Source organism: Aphelocoma coerulescens, chromosome 1A (genome assembly GCF_041296385.1).
Source record: "Aphelocoma coerulescens isolate FSJ_1873_10779 chromosome 1A, UR_Acoe_1.0, whole genome shotgun sequence".
Lineage (NCBI taxonomy): Eukaryota > Metazoa > Chordata > Aves > Passeriformes > Corvidae > Aphelocoma > Aphelocoma coerulescens.
In genome coordinates, this window is record NC_091014.1 from 38,231,340 (window position 1) to 38,258,905 (window position 27,566).

The 27,566-nt window shown below is 38.3% G+C and overlaps 1 long non-coding RNA gene across 1 annotated transcript; it reads right to left on the reverse strand.

Moving 5' to 3' along the window:
- Positions 1-152: 152 nt before the first annotated feature.
- Positions 153-27,268, reverse strand: LOC138104652 (uncharacterized). Its single transcript, XR_011148190.1, has 4 exons — positions 26,979-27,268; positions 7,187-7,262; positions 2,742-2,955; positions 153-984 (listed from the first exon to the last, which is right to left on the reverse strand). It is a non-coding gene; the product is annotated as an uncharacterized lncRNA (long non-coding RNA).
- Between the last annotated feature and the right edge of the window lie 298 nt (positions 27,269-27,566).

Genomic DNA, 27,566 nt, shown 5'->3' on the forward strand with positions numbered 1-27,566 from the left:
TAATTATTGTGTAATATAAGCAATATTTATCTCTTTCATGTTTGTGTTAAAGCCCTGATATCCACATTACCAGAAAACCCCCTCCAAATAAAAAAACAAACCCAAAACCAAAAAACAACCAACCAAACAAAAACCCCCAAAACACCAGGAAAAAACAAAACTCCAAACACACAAACTCTCTGTAAATTATATCCATTTCAGAGAAGTCACTCTTTTTGAAAATGTACACTTCATACTCTGTACAATCTACAGTACCAACTCCACAGACCACTAGAGTGAAGAAACAAATAGTTTTTACATGTATTTCATTGAAATCACTGCCAAATAGTTGTCCTGTGACAGCTGTAGAGCTTGTCCAGGTATACTAAAATGGCTGTGAGTGGTTGAAGAACATTTGAGTTAAAATTGTGGGGCTTATAAAGCTTATGTACTTGCAGGGTTGCACCGAGGTATTTCACTTGCACTCTGTAGGCACTTCTTTTGGCTATAACTTTTATTCCTCTCATTCTGAAAAAGTGCAATGCACATTGTGAAATCCCCAGTTTTCCAGGGGATGATAGCAGGTTTGCAGGGAAGAGGAGTCCATCAGGCTGCAAAAGTTAGCAATATCCTAAGGATGGGAGTTGGCAGCTGGGCTGCAGGTAGTCTGTGCTGGAGCAGGAGCTGGTACCCATCCATACCAAGTATTTAGAGTCCTTGGGTCACTGTCCCTGTAAATATAACTCTGCTAACCCTTCTTCTGACCCTATTACTTTCCATATTTGTTATGTGTCAGTGTGGAGACTCTTTCAGCAGTTCTTCTGGGAAGTTCAAGCAAATCACAGTGTCACTACAAAGGGCTTCAAAGAGCAGTGCTGACTTTTTGTAGCACTAAGAAGTTTCATCCAGAAGAAATGTTTGGGGCCACTTTCTTGACAGAATCTTATGGTCGTTCAACCAAGTCTTGCTCCTGAGTTCACAAATTACTTTCCTTCAGTGTCTTTCCTACAAATGTAATAGCAAATGGCTCTATTCTGAAAAGTTTAGAATGTGGTCAGCTAAAATTTAACCTCACAGTGCCTAGTGAAAATGATGATAGATAAATCTCCAGCTGCTGGGAATAATCGAACACTCATACTGAAGTTAAATATATTACCAAAAGTTTAGGCCAGGCTAATAAATATCAAGTAGGAATTAAAAGTATGATAAAAAGAATGTTCCATCTTAGTCAGGGAAGAAAGGGGGAAATGTGTACTAAACAATTTCCCCCTTAAGTTGAAAGATTAATTGTACTGTTAAGCAAAACTTGACACAAAAATATGCCAAAATGATTCATTCCTTTCTATTGAAAAGAACACATTAATCATTGTAGATACTGGATTTTTTAGTCAGTCTAATTAGCAATTAGATGATATTTCTAATGTATTTTCTTCAAAGTCCGTTGCTTTCTTTCCTTTCTTATCAATTGTATACATGCATTTTTCAGTGCAATATGCTATATAGTACTACACCAGAAAAAGTATAGATGACAGTCACAGATGGTTATTAATATTGATGTTCACCTAATTGAATATCATAACCCTGAGATGTTAATTTATAACATCTTCAGTAAAAATCTAACAGATTTGAATGTATTATCAACATGATAGAAATAAATAATTTTCACAACTGTTCTGTAGCACTTAGTCATTTGAGGAAACTCAGTTTCTTAAAAATACGGTTTTACACCTATCAATTAATTTTATGCCTTTGAATAGAGAAAGCATCTTCTGTGCTGCTGTGGTACTTTAATGTAGGAATCAGATAATTTTGTGGTAAATGGTCAGTAGGAAATGCTGGGACTTACAAACTGCAAATAATATCAGATCCCAGAAATGATTTAGCACTTTGTCATTAGCAAGTTTCATATCTGATATTAGATAACCCATGTTTGTAGGAATACTTTCCTCCTATCTTTTATTTCCTTTTTTGTAATATCAGATATCAGCTGCTCTGTAACTAGTCGTTTATCATGCCTATTTACATAAGCTAAAACTAGACATACTCTATTATATCTGAAATGCAATGCAGTGCAGCTACATAAAATTCTTTTTCGTTAGGAAGAGTAGATTGAAAATGCTGCATGTCATGATGCAACAGTTTTTATTTTTAATCAAATGGTTGCGACTTGGCAGTTCAGATTCAAGCTAAACATATTTCATTCAGCCTCCATTCCCTGGTGTAACACAACAAAGTCAATTGCAATGTTCCTACCCATCTCCCTCCTTCTCTTCCTAAGAATCAATTGTGTTTGTTCACTTATTGCCTTCTGGATCATATTTCATTTCTATTTTGGAACATCAAATGTGGTACAGAATAGCTGTTACCTATTTGTGGTAAATTGTTTCTTGCTGCAGATTCTTATTCCTTTGCTGTGCAATTCATATCAGTTCTAATCTAAGGGTCTAATAACACATCAGAGTTTTTCAAATGCACTAGATCGAATATGTAGTTTTCTTCAGGGGTCTGGTTGGGGTCTGATCCTCTTAAACACCATCTAAATGCAGATTGCAGTTGACTTCACCTTCTTACCAGGATCTGAGAGAGATTTATATTTACTATACATTTTCTTAAATGGCCTGAAACTTTAGAAGTGTCTCCATTGGCAGGTCACCCTCGTGATGTGTTGTGATCATTTTTAGGTTAGCAGGCACTTAAACCCTCCCTTTATTCCCTGAGAAAGCAGAAAAATTAGACCTGAGCAGAAATATAATTGGCTTTACCTGCCTGTGATGGAAGATAGCAGTTATGCAGATTTGACAGCAAGGGCTTCTGTCTCTGGTGCCAAAGTGAAACTGCTTAGATGACTTTTTTTCAGACCAATGGTAATGTAACCCATTTTAATGCAGCAGGCTCTTGAATCCTGGACCTGACTTCTTCTTTCAAAAGTAACAACTAAGATACAGTCAGAATTTTTTTCTTCTTTTATCTGACTTGCTGATGTTATGAACACATGGAAGATACCAAGAAAGGAGATTAAAAAAGATTTTAAGCAACATACCAATCAGCTGAATATTTAGTCTAGAGAAAATATATTTAAGGAATTTTGGAACCAAAATTTTTTGTGTGTGAGAAATAATTGACAAGAAAATACCTAGATTACTACCTTTTTCTTTTCTCTGTGGATATTATTTACTTTTTTTTTTTCCTATAAGAAAGAAAACCAAAACCATAAAATCACTTAATATTTCTCTGTTATGATGAAATATGAAAATTTTTCCTTTCTTAGTGCTTTTTGTTTGAAAAATGACTGAAAGTATACATTTTTGATATAAAAAGTAGCCTTCTAAACTAGTATTTTCCCCACACGTGCTATTCTGAGAATGAATATCTTGTCTCAGTAATGTCACTGTCAATCTGAAAATTCAATACAGAACCAGTTCAACTCATGGACCGATGAGTCAGACCACGTGCTAACTAAAATAAAATCAAATTGAATAATGTGTTTAGACACTCTGATGCAAAGCATTGCAATCGCCAGATTGAAAATGCCTGGCTTTGAATTGGAACCATTTGAGTTTCTTTGTTTGAATTATGACACTTAGATACATCCAGGCACCTTGAAGGAAGTTCCAAAAAAAACCTCACACATGTTTAGGAAAGAGAAAACTAGTTGTGAGGCAATGTTTAAAGATTTTAATAAGATGTACCAAGCATATGGCCTAAACATAGACTTTCATAACAGTTTAGAGTTACCACACCCTCACTGGTATTTGTAACTTTGAATCCTCCTCCAAAACAAAGCTTTCAGCTCCTTTTAAAACTCCTTTCACAAATGGAGGAGGAACCTGTCTTACCCTCTGAAACCTAGCAGCATAGGATATATTATTTTCCACATGAGGACTAAGTATCAGTCATTGAATACTTTTTTTTAATTATATGCCCAAAAAGAAGAACGTATTCCTGTGTCCAGGGGCTGGAAACTGCCCATCCTGCAAAGGTATCCTGATCAACAAGAGAAAAGCTATACCAGTATTTCTTTAAAGTGTGACAACCAGTGCTTCTCCTTCTCCTTCACTCCAAAGCATACCCAGAGCTGCACAGCTGCCTACCAACACTGCCACACACCAGAGATTTACCCCCATTCCTGAAGGTAGGGCACCTTTGAGAGGGACTGACAGGGTGCCCAGTCTGAATCCCCTCAGTAGATGACAGAATTAAGTAACGGAAGTGTTACAGACACTCTGCTGTTGTATGAAGAGCTTCCTCAGATTTCTTTTTCTCTTTTGAAGAGGAAGCTCCCACTTCATTTAGTAAAGATCACAGATTTGCACTACTCTCGTGATAGTCTCTATAATAAACCTAGGTCCTGGGCTGATTGGCAAATGACACCTGACTCAATTTAGTGCTGATTTTTTGACCTGGTAAGATAAAGGGATACCAAGGAAATTAAATATTGGGAAAAGGTGCATAGGGAACATAAATTCCCCCAGGGCATTTTGGACAGTGAACACTAATATTCAGGATTAGTGTTTAGGACTTAGAGAGTTAGTTCCCAGTTTAGGTCAATAATAATATTTTGAACATAACCCACTGAGCCTTTTCTACAAGCACTGTCTTGAATGGGATGGAAGCCCAACACTAAGATTTCTGAGAGGATTGCTGTCAAGGCACAGAGAACAGATAGAAAAAACATTTTTGACTTCTTTAAGAACTTTGCATTATGAACAACAAAACATTTTCAGTAGATGAGTGCTGAAAATGAAAGGGACAAGATACTGATAGTTCAGAAAATTAATCCAAAGCAATGACCAGCCAAACAACAAAAAAATGGGCTTGAGAGGTTGGAGTTCATTCTCTCTGTCACAGTGGCAAGCAGCTTCCTGTACAAAGAATGGGGATTACAGCATATTCTCTTATCTGTCACCGTACGGAGGAGGAGGTTTCACAAAGACATTTTTAGTAAACCCACCAGGACAGAATTACAATTACCCATTGTGGACAGATAAAATGAGAAAACCATCACTGATGCAGTGTTTTTGCTGTGACAGCACTTGGGATCTAGATGGCAATTGCAAATGCAGAGCCTTAAGTGAGTGAGCTCAATTACAACTTTATGCATTTTCTTGATTACATCAACCATTAAAATATGCAGAATAGTATTTTATAAAAGCTGATTTTCAGGTGAAGACAAAGAAGGGGCAGCAGAAAAAGAGTCTCATTTTCAGGAGGAAGCTAGAAATCATTGTCTCAGAGTTGAAAGCCAGAATATCACATATAAATTTTAAGTTTGTTTTATACATTTTTATAAATAGACTTCAAATAAAGCAGGGCATTTACATCAAAGCAGATAACCATTTTATTCATTGCTAGCAGGTTTTTTTCTTTTCTTTGAAAGTGGCAAATCTGTGATTTAAAAATAGTATGACAGGTTGGGCTGCTGCAGTTAATGAGGAGAGAAGGAGCTGTGTGACGAAGAGACATTTCATCAAGTACTAAAAAAGAAGCCAAAGACTTTTATGAAAGCACCGTGTCAGTATTACGCTTTTCATTAGGGATAAAAGATGCTGCTGTTTGCTTAAAGAACTTATTATCTTCAGGCAAAAATATGGAGCAAATTTTAGTGTGCATGTCACTACCAGGTGTGCTACAGCTGAAACATACTCGTGAAAGCTTTCCTCTCTTTACCAGCCAGTAACTGTGGTTAGTCTGTAGATGACTACCAGGCAGATTTGTTTGAATAAACTTGGCTGTGAAGACTTTGACCTGAAATAACACTATTGATTTCATCATATCTAGCCTGGCCATGAGAATTTTTTATTTGGTGTGTGGTGACCTAAGCACCTTGAAGGCAGGTGAGTTGGTAGCAGGTGAAGTAAGCCATGAAGAAGATATCCCATCCAGTTCCCTCCTTTTCATGTAATGCTAATTTCTTTTATACTTAAACACACTCACATGTCATAGGAGCAGTAGAAGGCACATTCTGAGACTCTTGAAAGTAATATTCTTCCTCCAAAACATGGATCGATGTACTTGTGCAATAATCTTTAAAGTGAGAGTTTAACCCCTAATACACCTTGTAAATAGCCTTCCACTTTCTCTGTAGAGGCTTTAAAATAGTGAGTCTTATCCCCTCACTTTAAAAAAAATTTAAAATATTATACTTTCAGTCTTTTCTCTCTAGGTTTTAATGATTGTCCAAAAGCTGAACTGCAACTTGGACAGCCAAGCAACAGAGTTAGTATAGGTTAATACCCAAACCACAGGTCCTTAACACTAATTGAGAGAATTGCACCTTCCTTGCCTGGGTGATAGCACATTGCAACCCAACCCCTCCGAAAGCCCTCGACCTACTTCCTTCCATGGCCACCTACACTCAGTCTCCCCACAGGTAGCAGACAAATCCATTGATGGACTTTTGACACGTCAGGTCTACATCTTGTAAGACACTCAGTGAAATGTCTCTCCATGAGAAATGATAGCAGTTGGCCTCTATTAGCTTAGGAAGAAGCTGTGCTCCCAACAGCAATGTCATCCCTTTTGGCATCAGTGTTTTATGTTCTTAATACACATATTTTACAAAGCTAAATTAAAATGTAGCTTGATCTCTAAAATAACTGTCTCAGAGGTATTTTAAATCCGAAATTGAGTAAAGAGAGATCAACAACGCACTCAGAGAAATGAAAGACTGAAAAGAGGACAGGGGTTCAAACATAAACAGCCTATATAATAGAGTCACCAACTCTGAGAGTCTTACACAGAACTGGGCAAGGCTGTCAGAAATGCGTTAAGAGAGGCAGATATTCTGCCAGTAACAAACCAATTCAGTTACAAAATTGTGGTCCCTGTAATAGCCTGCAATCTAGGCTGCAAGGTTAGATTCTTGGGACTGAAGGTTTCTTTCTTCACGTATATTCAGCTCCCAACATAAATTATTTTCAGTCCAGTTTCAGGCCTCTGCCCTTTGCCAAAATATAGGTAGCATTATTGCTCCCATTGGGCCAATCTTTAGCTCTTGTCTGGTTTCATCAATGCTGGGAACTTGTTTTATTCAAAACCTGATGCATATTAGAAAAGACTGCGACATTGTCTGTCATGGTTAATCTTGTATGACTACTGCAGTTGCAAAATATCACCAGCCTCTGCTGATCCTAGTTTTTAGTAAAACAATGAGCATAATGCATTAGCTAATATTCCAAAATGTTTTGCAAAGTCCCAGGTCACTTACCATAATCTGTGACCCAGCTCCATTTGTAATTCTTTCAGGTGGTTCTAGGTCAATTTCGTGCCATCTTGGGTAGCAGCTATATAACATAAGTCAAGTAGTTAATATTCTAACAAATCTGTTGCAAATAAGTCAGCCCTATAATAAACCTCTGCAGAGGTCCACTTGTCAGCAGAAAAAAAATTATTCAAGCTAAGAAAGTAGATTTCAGAATATCCTGTTTTATTGGGTTTACAATAGTGCTTTCACCCCAAGGTGAGGAGAAACTTCTTTTGAAATACGTCAGTACCAAATAGATAATTATATAAAGACAAAATAATCTTCAGAAATCTACAGAAAATCAAAAAAAATTAATTTGTAAGAATAACAGAGGCAGCTAGAGAGGTACCATGGTGTACACCAGTGAGTTCTATGGTATCTGTTCAGGCATGCAATACATGAAATAAATGTGAAGAAGGTAATCTCCAAAAGTTGTCTTGTGGAATTTAGTGCTTAAGGATGGAAGTAATCCTTGAAAACTTTCAGAAAAGGAAAGCAGTTCCCCAAATATCTGCAGATCACTACCAACAGGAAAACAAAAACCAGGTTCAGAAGAGGCCTAAGAAGAAGCACAATAGGTTATTGTTCATCTAGAGATGGTACCTTTGTGTTCTGAAGAAAAAAAAACAACCTTATGATTCCAAAGTAGTTTATCTTATGAATTATGAAGTTTTTAGTTGACAACTGCAAAGAGACCCTGTGGGGTGGCATCTGAAGTCTGCCATGTCCAGTGACTCCTTGTGCAAATCCTTCCACTGATCTCTTAACCATGTGGAGACAAGTGACAAAAAATTGGAGTAGTGTAAATGTTTAGTGAAATTGGGGTGACATCTCATTAGGAAAACTCAAGCCAACTCTTGAGTAAATATGAGTACTCAGAATGTAAACCACAGTGAAACAATGTATGTATAACTATGCAAATTGCCAGAGGATCCTCTAGCCCAGAGTATGCTCCTAATCTAGCTGTAAGAAACTGATTGCCAGTCTGAGTCAGGAATGCCAGAATTACTGCTCCATTAAATCTAATAGCTCCCTGAAGCAGGTAATAAGGTGGGTTAACTAATATTAAATTTTGTTCATCCAATCAAAAATGTGGTGACATCTCCCTGCCCATAAAAAAAATAATTAGAAATGTGATTGTGAAGAATATCTGTACTGTACAGCACAGAAGTCCAGAGAAAAACACCAGAGAATTAAAATGTGGATCTCAGAAAAAATCCTTTCTCAAAGAAATTTCTTGGCACAGCAAGTTAGCTTGCAAGGTGTGCTGTAAATAGTCTAGTAAATTTGTTCCCATTACAGCTGAGAAAGTACATTTTTCCCCATTGTAAGGAAGTCAGAAAATCCCTTCTGAATGAGAGAAAATCTAAGGGTGTGGTTTTTTTCTCTGTGGCTTTATTTTTAGTGCTTGCTCATATTCTGATTGATAGATTCTTATTTTCTTATTTCAATTGAAGTTTGGAAAATAATTAGAGAAAAGGTGTACTACAAATACTATCAGCATGAAAGTACCAAAACAGTGTACACACAAGTTGACAAGGTACAGTGTAGGGTGGATAATTTTTATGACACCATCAAGTCCTATGTTATTCCAGTTCTGTGCCAGTGTAGTTCCACTAAAAACAGTGGTCTTAAACTCAACAAAATAAACAGGAAGAAGGGATTAGAGGCCCCACAGTGCATGTGCAACATAACAGAGTCTTTAATGTCTGCTTGTAAAGAGCTGTAGATGCTTGGCCTTAGGCAATCAGATGTTAAATAAATGCCCAGAGCAATTTTATATAATGGGTTCTGTTCTGTGCTAAACAATAAAACTACACCCTCTCCTTTCTTCCCTGAGAAGAGCTTATTCCAGCTGTCCAAGCAATTTTTTATCATTCTTGCCTGCAACACACTTTCTGCTCTCCAGCACCATAGATTTTTCTCCCTGATGTCCTTTACTCCCACCTGGAAATACAGATGGCAGAACTGCCTCCAATGCTTCCAATGTGGAACAGGTCAGTCATGGCAGCATCACTGTCAGTCATTTGTCAAAAGTTCCCCTCTGATCTCTAGTATGGATTTTTTTTTTCTTTTTGGCTAAATTATTTCCTTCCTTTGGGCATCTTCCTTGCTCTGAAGGACTTACTCTTTCATCATATGTACAGATGGTATTTAGGAAAGCAGGGTGTTCTATGCTACAGGAGGGACAGAAATAATTCTAAAGGACAGGTGACCTGAAACAATAAAAAGTGGGCAGATGCAAGCAAATTGCCTCAGTAAGCACTGTGATTGTGTATGATCCTTTCCACCTGCTAATGAATATGCATGCAGAAAATAAGAAACTCTTTTTTTTTTAACTCTGTTGAGTTTGCATGGGTAGTGAATAAATCAGGATGATAAAATGTGAAGTCATCCATATTTAAGATTCAACAGAAAATGACAGTTATAATCTGCCCAAGAATAAAAATAGGTTCAGAACCAGAAAGTTTCTGAATGTCAGAAAAAGGAGATCTATAACCCTCAGCAAGCATAACATTCAGGTCTGGGACAGGGGAAAGGGTAGTCTTCAGGTAAATTTATAGATGGGATGCAGTTTTCTAAAGCCATAATTTTCAGAATGCCAATGATCTTGGTGCTTCTTTTCAATCGTACTGATTACTTTGTCAGGCTGAAAAAACTGTATGTAATTAGAACCAAAAAGAAATTAATCTGAGAAGACAAAGGCTATCATCAAAGGGTAGCATGGTAAGGAAAAAGACAAGGCTGATGATAAAACTATAATGGGAACTGGCAGAAGAGAACCTCGACAGCTGTAAATTTTGGCATAATTTTGGGCATTATTAGAACACAGTCAGACTTTGCTATGTTAAGAAATTTACATCTCTTAAATTTCCTAGAATAAGGATCATATACAGATGAAATAAACAATTTAGTAAAGAAAGTAGTTGTATATATTTTCAGCTACTACATAATCCTGGACTTGATTAAAACATTTTTGCACTCAAATGTTAACCCTTTCCTAATGGCAGATCTGGTTTTGCCACTCATTATATCATGTACTGCACAAACTCTGGCAGTACTCAGTTGTGACGTAAACCCGGTTGGATCTTTAGACTCAATATTCTCTTGATCATTGCACTGGTGGAGTTGTATTCAGGGCAGTTTCCTAACCAGCACAATCAGACTGAGCCTTTTACAGAACACAGAATTCCTGGTTGCTGTGTGATATGTACTCTCCTCCCAGGTCATTACCAGAATAGTTTAATGTATGGATTTATTTGTTAACATGGCTGGCTTGAAACAAAAGCTGAAATTCAGATAAATCTGTGTTATGTATTATTCTGATTTCAGTAGCCCTTTATTTAAATATTAAACAGTTGTTGCATTTAAATATTATTTTAATTAGCAATATTAATATCCCTAAATCTAATGGCTAAAATACCTGCATAAAACAGGGAGACAGCAGTTTCAGGTCATTCCTCAAATTAAGAAATACAGGAATTTTGCCCTGAATCTTGCTAATTGGTTATTTAGGCACAAAACTGGTCTCAGAAAGATAAAGTTTCTTGTTTGAGATAAGCAAGTTTTACTTGAGTTTTACACATCCTTCCTTCCACTCTGGTGCCAGACAATTACCTTTAGCACTGGAGATTTAATACTTTTCTTTTGTCAACAGTTTCACCAGGATGAAATTCAGTCTTCTAACAGAGAAGCATATGGGGGCAAAATTTTCTACCCTGTACATCAGGGCTGTGTCTTGCTGTAGCCAGAATCTGAGTTGCAATATTGAATGTCACAGTGGTTTTGCAGTGTGATTTCAGGCTACAAAGTGCGTACAGCAGCTGTCATTGTTAAAATCAGTGGTTCACTGTGAAGATTAAAAATTACTTTTCCTTTGAGTCAAGATCTTCTTTCACCCACACAGCCCAATGTGAAATTGTATAAAGATGCTTTGCCCTAAATCTGTCCAACCAAAGACTACAACCAAAAGTGATATTGTACAAAGTGATTCTTCAGCAGGGATAATGAACCTAGCTAACCCAACAGCATTGCCTTTGGGAAAAACCTTGCCTTGATGTGATCAGTCAAAATCATCTGTGAGACCTCTACCCAGCAGTGAATTTTTTCCTGTTAGTTACTTTCTAGTATGTTGTAGCCACTGAGTTGATTTACAGTTGGGCAAAATTTCGGGTTTAGAAGTCTTAAAATGGGAAAGCCCTTGAGGACAGTCAAGGATGCCTGCTTTCCAGTGCCTGTACCACCACCACCCACCACCACATAAAGGTCTTTAGCTGAGCCTGGACTGTAGGAGCTTGGGCTGGCCATGTGTTTGCTTGTAGCGCTCTAAAACTCTGCTATGGTCCAGGTTCAACTGACCTACATCACACCCACAGCTTCACCCCTGCTGAAGTTAAAACTTTCCTGAGCTTAAGACAAGTGGTTGTTGGCCCTGCAGGCAGTAAAAGCACCCTGCAATGCAAATAATTTTGTCCTAGCACACAACTGACTGCAAAAGAAAAATGGCCACATGCTAGCTAGACATGCATGCCAGAACCCTTAGTTTCCTGTTGTTCCCAAACAAGTGGCCTAGCTGCCCTATAGGAGTGAGGTCCATTTGTACCTCATGTTGGTGTTGCTTGACAGGCTTCATAAGGCTACATCAATGCCATGTTGTCAGTGAGGAGAGTTGTGGGGAGAGCATGCGTTTGTGCTGGAGACTAAAGCTGCCTGCTGCTCATGCTGGGGAAGGCAGATGCTTGCTCACCACTCTGAGAGGGTGCCCTGAACTCTGGGAAAGAGAGATTCCAATTCTGGGAAGTCCTTTAATACACAAGTCAAGTATTGAAAATGCAGCATCACTCTCTTCATCTAATGTCTTTCTTTAGATTGGGTCTATTTCTATTTCTATGAATTTCTATTCATCCTGTAAGCTCCCAGTGGAAGGCAGGTTCCTGATTTAAATGCCCTGGACTTCTGCAAAGACACACTTCACCCAAAATGGCTAAACGACCCAAAGAGGTGCCTTAAAGCAGAAATTTCTACCTCAGGCCTACAGAGGAGCCTGCTTTTTGCAGGAAACAAGGGTGGTCAATGTGGGATGTTAATAAGATATGTCACTGGCTATCCAGGGATGCAAGTTTTGTTGAAACAGGTGTTAAACTAGGCATCTAAATAGTGCAGGCTTAATCTTAATTTAACTCTGTATCTGTAAAAAATATTAAACATAATATGAGCATACGGTAGGTCTATTTTTAATATCCAAGTCTGTGTAGGTTTGCTTCTATTGAGTCATAGCTAATTAAAATAGTTCTGGTTTTCACCTCTAAATAACATGATTTATTTATATGTTTATTTAAGCAAACAAAGCTTTTAAAAAAAACAGTCACAGACTTTTGAAAAATTGGATTCATGGAAATACATCTCTGCATATTCATTTAGTGATCTAAATGGTTATTCAGGGAAAGTCTAAGAGTCTGGTGGAACACTGGTTAATATTTATTGTCTGGAGAGAAGGAAACTTTCAGCATCAATATTTAAAATTAAACTATTGACCTGAACACCTGTTCCACTTTTTCTTTTTTTTTTTACTTCTTTTATTTCAAGAGTACTAATTTTCTTTGTATGGCAGCACTTGGAACAGGTGCAGCGAAGCAGAAGTTAGAAGAATCTGTTCGCTCTGATTGCTGGCCAGAGGGCAACGCAAGGCTACATAGCAATGCTGAGGGCAAATGAGCAGCTCTTTCAAACTGATCAGTCTGCAAACCACACAAGTTTTCCTTCCTGCTTATTTCTTTCTTTGTTGTTTTTTTCAAAAAACTGAACATATCAACATGTTTTCAAACTTTCTGGTTTTAACAGGGAGTCACTGAGAGGTCAGGTTTATTTTAAGAACAGGTGCATTTTATGTAAAGAGTAGAACAGTGCGTGTGCAGGTGAAATAAATGATGTCATAAAAAGCTACATAGCTCACATTCAGGCACAAAGAATGAAACTATTAAGTACTATATTAAAAAGCTTAATGGAAATTTGCATGCATAATTTCTTTAATTTAAAATTTTATAATCACTCATTCTTTATAACAAAACAGATTTTGCCTTCTATCTCAACATCCTAAAGTGCATTGCAAACATTTTTTGAAAAAAAAGCTTGTAACAGCACTGTGAGGTAGGAAAACAGAAAAAGCATCATATGGTTGATGGAAACACAAACAAAAGGGACAATTTTGTTTGCTCTCATGAATTTTTCATGTCTCAAATTATGTGGCATTTTTCTTTAAAAAACCTTATTATATTCCCATGGTCCTTTGCTTGGTGATGAAGCTGTCCCAGGGGTTTCTGCTTCTTATCCTGCCAATACACAGACTAGTGTCCTCAGCTACACTTGTGCAATTGTTAATGAGGAGGCACTGTAAAACCGGGATGGTAAAGTTATCTGGATTTGAAAGGAGTGCTAAAACCTGTTCTCTCCCTAAATTGTTATCTTAACATGGTTTATATTCCTAACCCTTCTCCTAGCACAGTTGTCCTGTGGTGGTGCTAATGCAAATGAAGGGGAAGTGAACCACAGAGAAGGGACAGGAATAGGCATCTGCCTGTCAGAGGGGATCCCTCTAACAAGCCATATGGGACTGCATACCATTGCTTTCGACTAGCTTGCTTTCCTAAAAGGCACAAGGATGCAACTAAAACCTATGCCAATCCTGGACTTTGGAGGCAATGGAGGTTTACATGACTGCCTATGTTTTACGCATATAAGCCCAATGAATTCCAGTGAATAGGGAAAATTAAATTAGCTCTAATGTTACATTTCTCTCACAGCCAGGAAAAAACTGGTCTCCCAATGTAAATACACTGCACAGGATAGCTCCAAGAATCGCACCATGTGCCTCAGAGTGTTCAAATACTTCTTGAACTCTGTCAGACTTGCTGCGGTGACTACTTCCCTGGGGAGCCTGTTCCAGTGCCCAACCACCCTCTGGGTGAAGAACCTTTTCCTAACACCTAACTTAAACCTCTCCTGACTCAGCTTCATTCCATTCCCTCAGTCCCTGTCACTGGGCACCACAGAGAAGAGATCAGTGTCTGCCCCTCTGCCCTTCTGCTTCCCCTCATGAGGAAGTTGTTGCTGTGACGTTGCCTCTCCTCAGTCTCCTCCAGTCTGAACAGACCAAGTGACTTCAGCCACTACCCTTACAGATTCCCCTCAAGGCCCTTCATGATCCTCATGGACCTGCTGTGGACACTCTCTAATAGTTTAATGTCTGCCTTATATTGTGGCATGCAAAACTGCAAACACCGCAGTGCACAGCAGAGTGGGACAATCCCCTCCCTTGCCCGGCTGGCCCAGGGCTGGCCCTCCTGGCTGCCAGGGCACTGCTGCCTCATTATTGTCGCAGTACATGAGTAGCTCTGCTAGAGCTGATTGTGTAGAATGGCTTCCACTTTGGCCCTGGAAAGAGTTTTCATCATGCGGTAAAGAGATACAAGTAATTAAGTAGGAATGATCACCACTTTCCTAACAGGAGAGATAAAGGGTAAAGCTGTTGCTGAACTGAAACTGAGCACAGGTGTGTTATTGTGTTTAAAGGACCCAGGAATTCAACCAAGAAATCAAAAGGCCTCTTAGCTCTTCCAGAACAGAACAAAGCCGATGTGAGAGAAAATGTAAATAATTTCAAAGAACTAGTCACAGATGTCTCATCATGATACTTAAAAAATACATGATCCAAAAATTAACTTGTGACCCAAAGATTAGACAATAATAAAAAATTAAGAAAAAAAAAAAAGATCAGAATTACACATCAATCAAAGACACTTGTTTTCTTACTTATAAATATTATTCAGATATAACAAAAGAATGTAAACTTTGTGAAAACTTTGAATATTTCTTTGAAGGTTACTTGTAAACTCTTTTAAAAAATCACAAAATGGAGCTGCATTGAAAAACATCCATTTTTAGATAGGAAAGATGAGGTTTCTGTCTCAGTCTTTTACTGGACACTTCATCCTAGTCCTCAGAAACATGTCTATGGGGAAAGCTGTTAAAATCAACAGCATAGAACAGTCTTTGTTTTTAGAAAAAAAGCTTTTCCTGATATAAAATGATCAGTTCAAAGTGTTCTCACCAGCTCTCATCACTGTTGCTAGCATCATTGAATTCTTTGCACACAAGAGAACTTCTCACTTGTGCTACAGGATCTCATAATCTTAAAAACAAGCAAACAATACCCCGAGAAAATAAGACAGATAAAAGAAAAAGGAGAAAAGAAAAATTTAAATATTAGTGGAACGAGGGATTATGTGCTAGAGACAGAAAGGTGGGAGAAATTACAGGAAGTTAGCTGATCAGCCATAGGTTAACATGTTATAAGCAATCCTTGACAAGTTTTGTTTTAGATTAAAAACATTAATACTGCCAGTCTTTCTCAGAGAGCCTGCAGTTTTCCTCTCCAACTATCTGCAATTTATTTGCAGTATTTTTCATTTTCTCTGATAAACTGGCAGGAAACCAATACACAAAGGGGACCTGAAAAACTGAAATGATTACTTTTGCAGGTCCCAAGCAGAAAGTAGAATATTTCAGTAGAACGAGGTCAGAAATAACTGCATTTGTAGATCAGCTCAGGAAGAGCTTGCCCTCTATAAAAACCAAGAAAACTCAGATGGCTGTGTGCAAAGAATTCCTAAATCCACCCTTTTCCCTGAATTACTGGCAAAGGGTGAGGGGAAAACCACTGTGTGAAAAGTGGGCAAGAAGGGGAAGGATGATGAGTAAGACTCTTTCACCTTAGGTCACTGGTTGCCATTAAGCGCACACTGGCAGTTAGACACCCTATGACTAGGTAGATCTTAAAGGATCTAACACTAAGTTATGCCACAGCAGCAAGCCAAAATACATTACTTATTGCAACATGGCTTTTGCTACACAGCACTGAAGGGCTGCTTTACCAATCAGGTGCTCCATTCAGGAAAATGAGCACAACCTGAAAGAAGTTGAGGTTAATACTTAGGAAGACTGTTCTTCACTCTAAATGTAAATGGATGAAAGTGAACTTTAATGATTGCACTTAGATTAAACAAGTTGAAAGAGATGGCATTGTGGCCAGAGGTTGCCCTGCATGCATTTTCACAATGAGCACAGGAATACTTATCATCTTTTTTATCCTTTAACTTTTTTATCGGACCCAATTCACAGTAGAGAAGGGGAGGTAGGAAGCTGATGAGGGAAAACAGTAGGAGAATGGCTATAGATGTTATAATTTCTGAGTTTTAAATTGCAGCATCCAAATGTGATAATGGTTTCCTTTCGACCGATAAGCTTATGATTCCTTCTGAAGAACAGTATTCAGGGGTGTATCTCTTAAAGTGCTTTCATAACACACTTGATTACTATTCTTGTCCTATACCAATGATGTGCTTGCATCGACAGAAAAGACAACAGTGCCTGTGATAGTTTGTGGAAGAAACAGCCTGAATTGCATTTTGGAGTAGCCTTAGTGTTTAAAAGAGAATTGTAAGCTTCTTAAATCTGGCCAGCCAGATCACTCTAGGTGATGTCAATAACCTGAAGCTGAACTGCTTGGTGCCCAAAGTCCAGTTGGTGACATTATAGATGGAACGTGCTGAGAAACTAAGCACTGTGGAATTGCTTGTTAAGGTAATTTGGGCTGCCAAGAACGTGAACTGACCTATAACCACCTGTTTTTTGTTTCTACAGCCAAATGCTGTGTTTTTCCACTGAACTCCTTCAGAGTTCATACTCAGAGCTGCTGGTATAAAGCCTTGCTGGTAGTTTTCCACTTTATCTGTGATTTCTTTTCTGGAAGACTGAGATGCTTATAAGAAAGCTGAGGCTGAGGAAGTGTCACAGTGAAGCATTATGTAAATTCAATATAATTGAAAAGGAAGGAATAACAAAGAAAGTGCAAATGCTGGATGAATGCTCTCCATACTTCAAAAGGTTAAAGCATGGGTTAAAAAGAGCTGTTTTCCACTCCTGAAGGTTTCTTTTAGCATTGGGTAGGTAGGAGCCTTACATGTTCTAATCTTTTCAACTTTCCTACAGAAATGCAACTTTGCTTTATATTTTTCCAAGTGTCTCTGTCTTGCTGCTCCTGCCGTCTGTGAATCTTCAGCTTGTAACATGCCAAAATTTAGCTAGCCAAGAGGGAGTTGTCTGGAAGACTAACTCTGAAAATTACATAGCTCGTTTGCCACTCATCAGTGAAGGACTATTACTGCAAAGAGGCAGTTATTTTATTTATTAAGTATTTAATTGTGTTAATATATAGTAATGATATTTTTGTCTGTCAGCCCAAAAGCTCCATTCTTTCAGTTGTTAGAGAAAGGAGCCTGAAGTACTCAAATCATCAAAAAATGTTAAACTCCATCCTTTCAAATGATTCAACGAAAGATTTATTTCAATGGAAAAAGAAACAAGGCAGAGGAGAAGCCATTTACACAAAGAATGACTTAGCTGTTTATGTCAGAGTCAGCCATACAATTTGAAATTATAAAGGTAGTTGATGGAAGGGACACATTTGTGTGAAAATTTTAATGACAAATGTTTCCATTTTCCACCTGTTTTTCCTTATGTTTTTCACAAAAGCTGACACTGTAATAGGCCTCAGCAATTCTAAATGCAAGGGAACACAGGGAGCAGAGATTCCTTTCAAGAGTGGTCATTACCAGACAGAGAAATTTGAAAAAATATCAGTGCCATTGCCTACACTTGAAACATACTGTTCTTCCCCAGATTCCTCTTCTTTTGCTCCATTATATTTTCACATTGAGGTCCATTAATTATTATCCAATGTCACACACCTAGCAGATGCTTCATCTTTTTTTTCAAGGATATTTCATAATATCTGAAAATCCTGAGAGCTTTTCATTAAATTAATATATTTATACTAACCCTTTAGAGATGACTTTTTAAGAGGTCCCATTAACACACATACAAAAATTGTGACAAAAGAAATATAACAGACAATTACAAGCCAAAATCTTTCATCTGTGATGGCCCCTCCATCTTTCTTGGGAGGTGAGGAAGGGATGTGCCTTGCCAAAAGAAATCTATTGGGAAATCCCTGTTGAGCCATCTCTGTGTCTCCTGGGGCCATTGCATCCCTGTTTATACCAGTGTAATTCCCATGCATGACCCAGCATCTTAATTCCACGCTGCACCTAGGAGAAGCTGCTTGCAATATTGCTGACAGAACTTGTACTTCAGAATCAAAGACTAAGTTTTGTAATTCTGGCCTATTTTTATCACTGCTTAGGCTTAAATTATGAACCCATTGTCAAAGTTAGTCACCTATTTGAACTCTTTCTCAAAATTTTGTCAGAGGAGGAACTGAGCCTAATAACTCAATAACTCTTTCCCTCACACAGGGCTCTGCCTACATAAATTTGATTTCTCATCTGTTTGGAGTAACAAAATTCTGTTTCTCACATGCCTGAGAGTTTTGCTGTAAAGTATAGCCATGATTTAACTGTGTTCTGTTTTTTCCTAGTTGGAATTGCTTCTCCTCCCATGATCAGCTTTCAGGATCAGCTGCTAACAGACAGCTCCTCCATTATCTCCTTACCTGTCCTGGCACAAAAAATCCCTGCCCCATCACCTCTCTCCTGTAGATGTGGGGTAGGAAACTCACATTCCCTTCAATCACGTCCTGCTCATCTACTTCATGGCTGCCAGATCTGAGCTTGATGTCTTTGAAAAAGAAAATCAAACCTGGTAAAGAGGTCATAAATCATGCCAAAAGAGAGAAAGCTATAAATCTGAAACCCTTGACATCAGAGGGAGTAGTTGCAGATAAGAAGTGCTTACAAAAAATAATTATCTCAGCTCCTCAGGCAGAAGTCAAGATAAGCAGTTAGGGGAGGTGATGCTCTTGATATCACACTCTATAGAATACACAGTATTCATGTAGGAATCAAGGCATCATACTCCTGATCTCAAAATAGTTTGAGTCAATCAGTCATTGCCCCAGTGAGGAAAGCAGGACAAAAATATTTTGCATTGAGAAAGCAACTAGCTGAATACCAACCACTTACATTTTGTGACAAGTGTCATAGAGGGTTGTAACACACAAGTACCATGTCAAAGAAACATATAAGAACATGGAAAGAGTATTGGGTCTTGGATATTGTTGGCCAAATCATGCCTTTTTTCTTGTTGTTCTCATTCCAACACAGGAACACATAGAACTCTTCAAATGTCACAGTAAAAAAGTTGGATAAATCACATTTGTGTGAACCTGAAATTCAGATCCTCTGTCAAAGACTGAAGATCACATTGGGAAGCAAGAAACAGCAGCTGTCACAGCCCTTCCATGCTGAGATGAATATAAGTTTAGGGAGTAAAGAGGAGCTGGAAAAGAAAATGCACAGTGCAAATCTAAATCAGAACTGTACTCTAGGAAATTCTATTTTGAATGGAGGGACAGATTAGGGAGTGAGAAAGACATAGAAATATGAACTAGAGTTTGGAACTGAATAAAAAGCTAGCCACCCTTGGAGGCAGTGTGTTTGAAGTTACACAACTGTATTTCAGCAGAAAAAGAGCAAAATTGCCGTAGTGCAGAAGAAATATCATGCCTCAAGGAAATAAAGAAGACCCCGGGAAGGACATTTCCTTAAATGCTAATTCCAGTAAAATATTGAAAGGTGAAGTAAAGGAGCATGAAATAGAAGAAAACCCCTGCAAGAAAAAAATAATCACAGGTTTCTTGAAGATTTGGTGGGAGTTTCTGCTTTTATGGTAGGAAAAGGGAAAAGTAGTAAAAGTTGGGATTAATCTAATCTACTCTCACCTAGTTTCCTCTCTAGGCAATTTGGAGGAATAAGCACTTTAAAGGGTATCTCACCTCATCTTCTACAATTCTTCTAAGGTAAATCAGACTAGTGGTGGCTTAAACGCTCCTGTTTCTCTTTGTCAGCTAAAAGAATGTAAAGTGACTAGCTCAGATGAAAATATCTAGATTGCAGATGTCCACATATAATTTCCCAAAGTAGTTAAAACTCCACAGGGAAATTTCAGAACAAAAAGCTATGAGACAGAACAGTTTACGCAGGTGTTCACAAGGTCCCACTTCAAAATCTCATGCTGACACGTAAACTCAAACTCTTTGACATTTTTAATGGACAGACTTTGGTGTTTGAAGGACAGGAAGAAATCAGAAAGTGAAAAAAGCAAACAGCAGCCAACTAACTCACAACAGACATGCTAAAATACACCTTACATCACTTTCCTAATGAAAACAGGAGTTGACCAGTATAGTCTGGAGAATACAAGATTTCTCCTGTTAATTAAAACCACAAAACTATCAGAGAACCCAGAAGTAACACTATAGTCTGGAGAAGTGAAGGTCATTTGAAATGCAACTATGAAGAGTGGAAGAAAATAGTGCAAAACACCAGACTAGATTCAGGGAACAAGTGTCTTATTCAATCCAGGTCTCAAAGAAGAACCTTTGGGACTATTCTCCACTCCTTTCAGTCACGTTAGAGAGTTCTGGATAATCTTTGGCTGATGGTAATCATTGTCTCTTTTTCCTTTCACACTGTTATTACCAGCACTAAACCCAGATCTCTGCAGAGTTTTGTCCTGCTACACTGGCACAGAAATTGGAAATGTACAACAGCAGAAGAAAGCTGAATTGTTTTACCTCTAATAGCAAAGCTAACACATAGCTGAGAGAACTAGAAATCAATAATACAGTTGGAAGTATTAACCAAGTATTCTTCTGGTTTTTGAGAGAAAGACCAATATGAGAAAATGAAGACATCATTAGCTGCAGTCCAGCTTCAGCTGAATCAGAAGGGAATGTGTGACATAAGTTTGTGCCGTGGATTTTGACATGTAGATTCCCAAATGAAGCTAAGTGAAAAATAAGTGTTCTCACAAAAATATTAAGAAAAATGCTTAGAACAGTCAAACTGCTTAGTAAAAATATTTAGTGGCAGCAAAGGACTGAGTGGAGATTCATGATTTTCAGCAGCCATTCCTGTGAGCTGTGCTTACTTTCTCTCTTGTGGCACCCTAACCATAAAACACTATGGTCATGTTTTCTGTCTGGCAGAGTAAGTATTTTATGAATGTCTACAAAACAGAATAGCTTTGGCTGGAAGGAGTGAGAGAAGCTGTGTTTATCTGGGAGGCAGGTGATGCAGTTCAGAATATTTTCAGAGCTGAAACTGAAATGACTACACTCACAGACAGTGGCCTTAAAGCTGGACTCCTATGTTTAGGTCAGGTACTGCATGATGCCAGCCCTGAAAGTGTGTTCTGGGCTTCCTGAATTAAGGAACTTCTAGAGGTAAAAATAAAGAGGACTCCAACCCCATTTTCAGGTCTCGTAATAGATCGAGTGCAAGTAGAATATGTAGCAGCTCAAGATTTTGACCTTCCTAGAGAAGCATTTAGGGAAGCATGGTTTATTGGTTTCAGTTGCCTCCAGACCTAATCAGAAGTAAAAGCATCTACACTTTTTTACACAGTGACTGCTGTGGTGAGTGGTCAGTTTTCAGGTAACCCATTTCTGGGGGGAAGCTGCTAGGGTACTGCAGTACAGCATGGAATCCCCTCATAGAGTGTGTGAGTGTGTCTAGTCAGCTCTGTTCAAAGGAGGAGATCTGGAAGTTTGGGACAAGGAGGGAGGAGGACCAGAGGGCAGTCAACCCAACTAAGGAAGGAAAGGAATGTGGCCAGTGACAAAAGAGAAGGATGTGCTGACCAGTGGTGACAAAGAGGTGTGTGGAATGCATCTCTCTGCCTCAAGAATGTCTCCTTCTCTGGGACATCACTGGTACCATACTCTGAGGATGTCCACAATCACAGATTGCCGAAGCTGGACTGTTTCCACTGTTCAGGGAAATCATCTCTTCCTTCATGCTTGTGCTGCTTCATACTACCCCTTGAACATATGCAGTTGGCCACCATCAGAGAAAAGATGTTGAACTACACAGACTCTTCATGCAATCTTGGACAGATACTCTAATGCCCATGGTTTAATTGCATCACTACCTTTGTTTTTACACACATTTGTATCTGCCTATTATTCTTCTCAGTAGGAAAGCACTTTCAGTGTTTTGTCCTAAGTTAGAAATAACAGAACATTAGCCTTCCTTCATTATCTGGTCTATGCCTTTGTTTTGTACCCTCCATTTAGTGCATTGAACATTGCTTCTCACTGCAGGGCTTTTGCAGGTTAAAAGAAAGAAGATGTTATGGAAGACATAAGGCAGAAAACCATATTGTAAACTGAGAAAACAGTATACACACAAAATGAAATTTCTTCCCTCAGTGTATGCTCTGCTACACTTCTAAAGTCCATATTGATAATGTTTTAAGTATTGCCTGAATCGTGAATGAAAGGCAGGTTGTGACATGCAGTAGGGTCAATGGAATCTTTATTTTAAATGTTATAATTAAAATAAATGTTGTTTTTTCACCACTGCCAGAAGTAATCAGATGAAAGAAGGAGCATTATATAAGTGGAAAAAATCATTATAGGTTGAATGTCTTTGTACACTAGTTTTAGAAGCTGTCTATAGCTGAAAAAATACTAAATACTCTTTTAAAATGCAAGGTAGCTTATGTGTTTCAGCTTTAATAGCTACTAAATCATTTAACTGGAAGGTGACATGAGGCTAATCAAAGGTCACCCAGGTCCTGGTTGATGCTGAATGGGAGCTGACAGCTTTCCAGTGTAGCACACAATTCATGGGGAGGATTTTTTTTTTTTCCATAGGAGCAATATTCATCTGGGATTGACACAATGCTGAGTTTCAAAACGATTAATTCAAATCCTTAAAGACTCTGCAAAAGCAGACAACTTTTCAAGTCTTATCCCAGGGAAGAAGTGTTCACCTAACAAAGGAATTCTGGTCTCAGGCAAATTACTGAATTCCAATAGCAATATGTTTGATAAATAGCAGCAGGAATCAGGAACCTGCTCACATGACAAAATACAGGTTTGTAGTTTCAGTTTAAGATGATACAGGCCACATAGTCTAATAGAAAAGAAGCATGTACTTTTGCATTCACAGGGACAAAACAATATAAAACATAAGAAAAAACAAGAAAGGTATGGGACTATTTATATTTAAGATTGAATAAGATATACTTCGAATGTGCACAGTCTTTTCTAAGCACAAAAAACTAGCAGTGACATGGTGAATGTAAAAGAACAGATTAAAATGCCAGCCCTTGTTTTTTAAAATCCCCGTGCCTTACCACATCATAAGTTTGAATTCATATGGTATATTTTACTACCTTTGAGAGTCAAAGTTTGTTGTTCAAATGAGTGCGTATACACGCTCTCTGGCAGATGGAAGTGTTGTGATTGGGCATGCAAAGTGATTATCCTCCCCTGCAGACATGCTGAATGCGAGTGAGTATACATGTGAAGACATGCAGCCTATTTCACAATTGTAAAATGCTACCCAGACCAAAAATACACCTTTTCAATAGACCCTGAAATAGTTCTCTTACAATCAAGGTTACCCTTGAGTATGTAACACACACGCACACAGACAGATTCTCTTATAATGTCCTTTGGTAGATACATTAATACAATGTACCATGATAGAAATAATTATAGTGGATTTAAGAGCAGGTCAAGAGGAAATGTGAAACTCATCACTTAGGGGAAAAAATGAGAGGAAATATCATACAATTAGAAAATAATTAAAATTGTAATGAACCTATCTCTGACAAGGATGTTTGTCCATGAACCCATGGAGAGAGGGGATGTTCTTTGTAAAAATAATGAAGTAGAAAAAATGCTTTGTCATGTGGCTACAAAGGAGATAAAAAAGACTTTATGTCAATGTGTAATAAAAGTAGCTACATAGGTTTTGCAACTGCAGGGTAGAATATACCCATAAATATGTCTGAAACCTACATCTGTCTAAACAGCCTACTGAAATTCCTTAATCCTCCTTCTGTCAGTCAGTAAAAATTGTTTTTGAGAATAAGATCTCCAGGATGGTGACTATAATCACTGTGGAGGAGATGGTCACTGCACAGAACACAGTCAGAAATGTTCCTCTGTATCTCCATTTATTACACCACTCTGGATTTCAGCAGAACTGGATTTGAAAAATTAGTGAACTGAAAAATAGTATGTAAGCTTCACTGCTGCCAACCTCCTACCATTACCACCAGGTACCAGGAGCAGGGTACCATACCTTCCCATAGGAGAGAGATGACAAAAGGTCATTACAATTTCTAAATACTCATACCAAGGAGAGAAAAAGAAACAAACTAGCAATGATTCCGAAAAGTGGAAATGTCATTAAAGAAATCTGAGTGAAACTTTCCATTCCATTGTAACAATTTTTTAAAAAATTAATTACTGATAACTAAAATGTTTAATCTTTTAGAGTTTAAGATTTCAGCTTTTGAAACTCCTGTGGGAAGAACTTGAGTGTCAGGGATTGTGAAAATTTATCTAGTAGAATTCTCTGAGTTTTGCTTCATTCCCAGCATCCTCTCTTCACTTTCTTTCTATTTTGTGTCATTTCTGTTAGCTCTTTTTCTGTATAACTACACTCCTCTTTCATATGTACCCTCTCAAATTCTGATATCATTCCTTGTTGGTTTTCCTGACATCTTGAAAGATGACAGAAAGCTTGACTGCAAATAGGCCTCCATGAAGCCTTCACTATCACCACGACTGACAGCATTAGTCAGCCACCTTGGAACACAAGGAAGCTCAGAGTATCTGGGACAATATCAGAACAGAAGTTCTCTTTTCTGTTTTCAGTTCTGCCCCATCTTCTCGCTCATCTTTTCATCTGGCTTCTTATTGCTGATGAAGTAGAAATGCTGTTTCAGAAAAGAGAACATATCCTCCCTTAAGTATTTGTGCTGGTAGTTAATGCATATTAAAACCAAATTACCTTCAAATAGTTCTCCTTTACCTTTCCCCTTCCCTGATATATTAGAAAGCTGCACTAAAACAATTTGTAGACTAGTTTTCAAAGGGCAAAGTCTCACTCAGGACTCTTTTATTCCTGATTAGCCTGACCACACATTCAATAAAGTGCAATTAAAGACCTGCTCAGCAGTGAGAATGTGGGAATTAAAGGGAGGAAACCATGGCCTGATTTTTTTTGTTTCAAATATTTTTCCATCACAGTAATCAACAGTATAAAGGTTTCCTAAGGAAAAAAAAAAACACAAATCACCCACATTCTATCTTTCTTCAAATCGATAATTTTCACTGCTGTCCCTAGTTTGGATTTTGATGGTGTTGGTTTAGTTTTGCACTTTTGATACTTTTTTGGGTGTTTCTTATTATAAAGCTCAAGTCTGTGAGTGGAAAGGAAATGGTTTTTTCCACAAATGTGTTGCTGTATTCATCCTTTCTAGTGGTACCTCTTTTGAAGTAAATTCATTAAATTTGCAGAGACATAGTCAATTCCAAACACAGCGGGCACCTGATTTCTAGACAACGACATTGTCCTGCTTGTTCTCTACTCTTGCAGTCCAGTAGAGTTAAAAGAAGAGGAATGTGGGAAATTTAGTCTACTGTCAATCAATTTATGTGCTGCTTCAGCTGTAGCAAGAAATTCTCCCTTTCTATATAAGTCTATTTCACCATTTTGACAGGAAAATAGTAAAAAACCCACCAAAGTGGACAGTGCAAATTATTAGTCACTTAGCATAAGAGAATCCTTGATTTAGCTTGATTTTCAATAATTTGTAGGTATTTATTATAAAGTAGTGAACTAATATTCCCCGAACTACCATCTGCTGAGGGTGGAAAATATGTAATAACATCCCCAATATGGTGGATTTAGTCAGTTAATATGTAGGTAGTGTGGAAAGCAACCCTTCACAAAGGTGTTAAGCAAAAAATAGACTGTTTACACTTATATGTGATAATTAGGATCACAATTAGATGACAACCCTACTCAAATAACAGAAGTCTTTTAAGTTCATTGCCCAAGAATAGTTATGCTAAATATGCATCTGAAATATTTGAGATGGGAATGAGATAAGAATAGGACAGCAGGTTTAGGATCTAGATAGAGAGGAGAGGAGCTGCTGGTTTATTTAGCTTGCAGTTCAGCTTCCTGAGGTCAGATGTCCCTCACCAAGTTACTTGAACAGTACATACGTTTATTAGTCCCATTTGCTTGCCCAGGTATCCTTGCAGTTTTTCAATACCAAGTGTTATCAATTTAAGCTTATCTAATCAATCCAAATAAAGTCCAGAGCCTGGAGCAGGAGCTATATGCTAATTTGCACTTGAGCTCCACTTTGTGTATTGCAATCATGCTGTCCAGTGGACAGCTCTGGTGACAGATGCAAAGGAACCCTGCTAGCCTGTGATAACCAGCTTCTGCATTGCCAGCAGCATGCAAACTAGCTAGCTTGAAGGCAATGCTCATGCAAAGTGTAGTCAGAGCCAGATGCTGTCAAGGGCAGCAGACAGCTGATGATAGCAACACATGGTCCTGTGCTCTGTTTTGCCCACAGCAGCCCCCTGGAAAGCTGAGCTGACTGCTGCTGATGCCAGGACAAAAGGTGGGGTATGTAGCATGCAGGAATCTGCACCAGAAAGGTCTCTCTTATAAACATCTCTCCTTTGAGCCTTTTATTTGGGCACCTTAAAGCGTTGCACAAACAGATTTGTAAGCAAGGTGTATGCTAATTAAAACTACAAAGCAATTATTTATGGATATGTTGTTTATCAGCTCTACACCCAGTAGAACTAGGATTAAGGAACCATTGGTAATCTCAGCAGTAGCATGCTCACCATGAGTTCTCTGGAGACTAGGCAAAGGGCTCTCAGGAGGTAAAGGGCTGGCCTTTGCTGTTCCCTGGAGTTGATCTTCAGTGTGGCTGACTTGCCATAGTCCAATACTTTATAATATTTTCTGCTTTTCATATTTAGTTTTTCCTCTTTAATCTTTAAAACCCCTGTCTCAACAATCCAGCCTCTTCAATTTTACCTTTCTTACCTCATGTGGCTCTGCTCTACAGACTCTTTCACAGCCCTCCTGCACTACCCAATTTCTTCATCAGCCTAAGTCAAGGTTATGCAGCTGGGACATATTAGACCTGAGCCGAGCCATGGGGAAGGGGGGATGGTTAAAAGGGGGTCACAGAGCAAGTGGGTTACAGATACTCAGGTGTACTGGATTAAAAGTTGACCCTGGACCAGAGACACTGAACCTTTTACCTCTTTCCTGAAACAGAAGCCATTACTCCTCTCGCTTTCCCAACAGTGACTTCCCTCCAAGGCCCCCCTAATGACAACAGTGGCAAACTGGTACCATGTAACAGACAGCAAAATCCATTTCTACCACCATCACTGAAAATCCACTCACTAATTGCTTTGCTT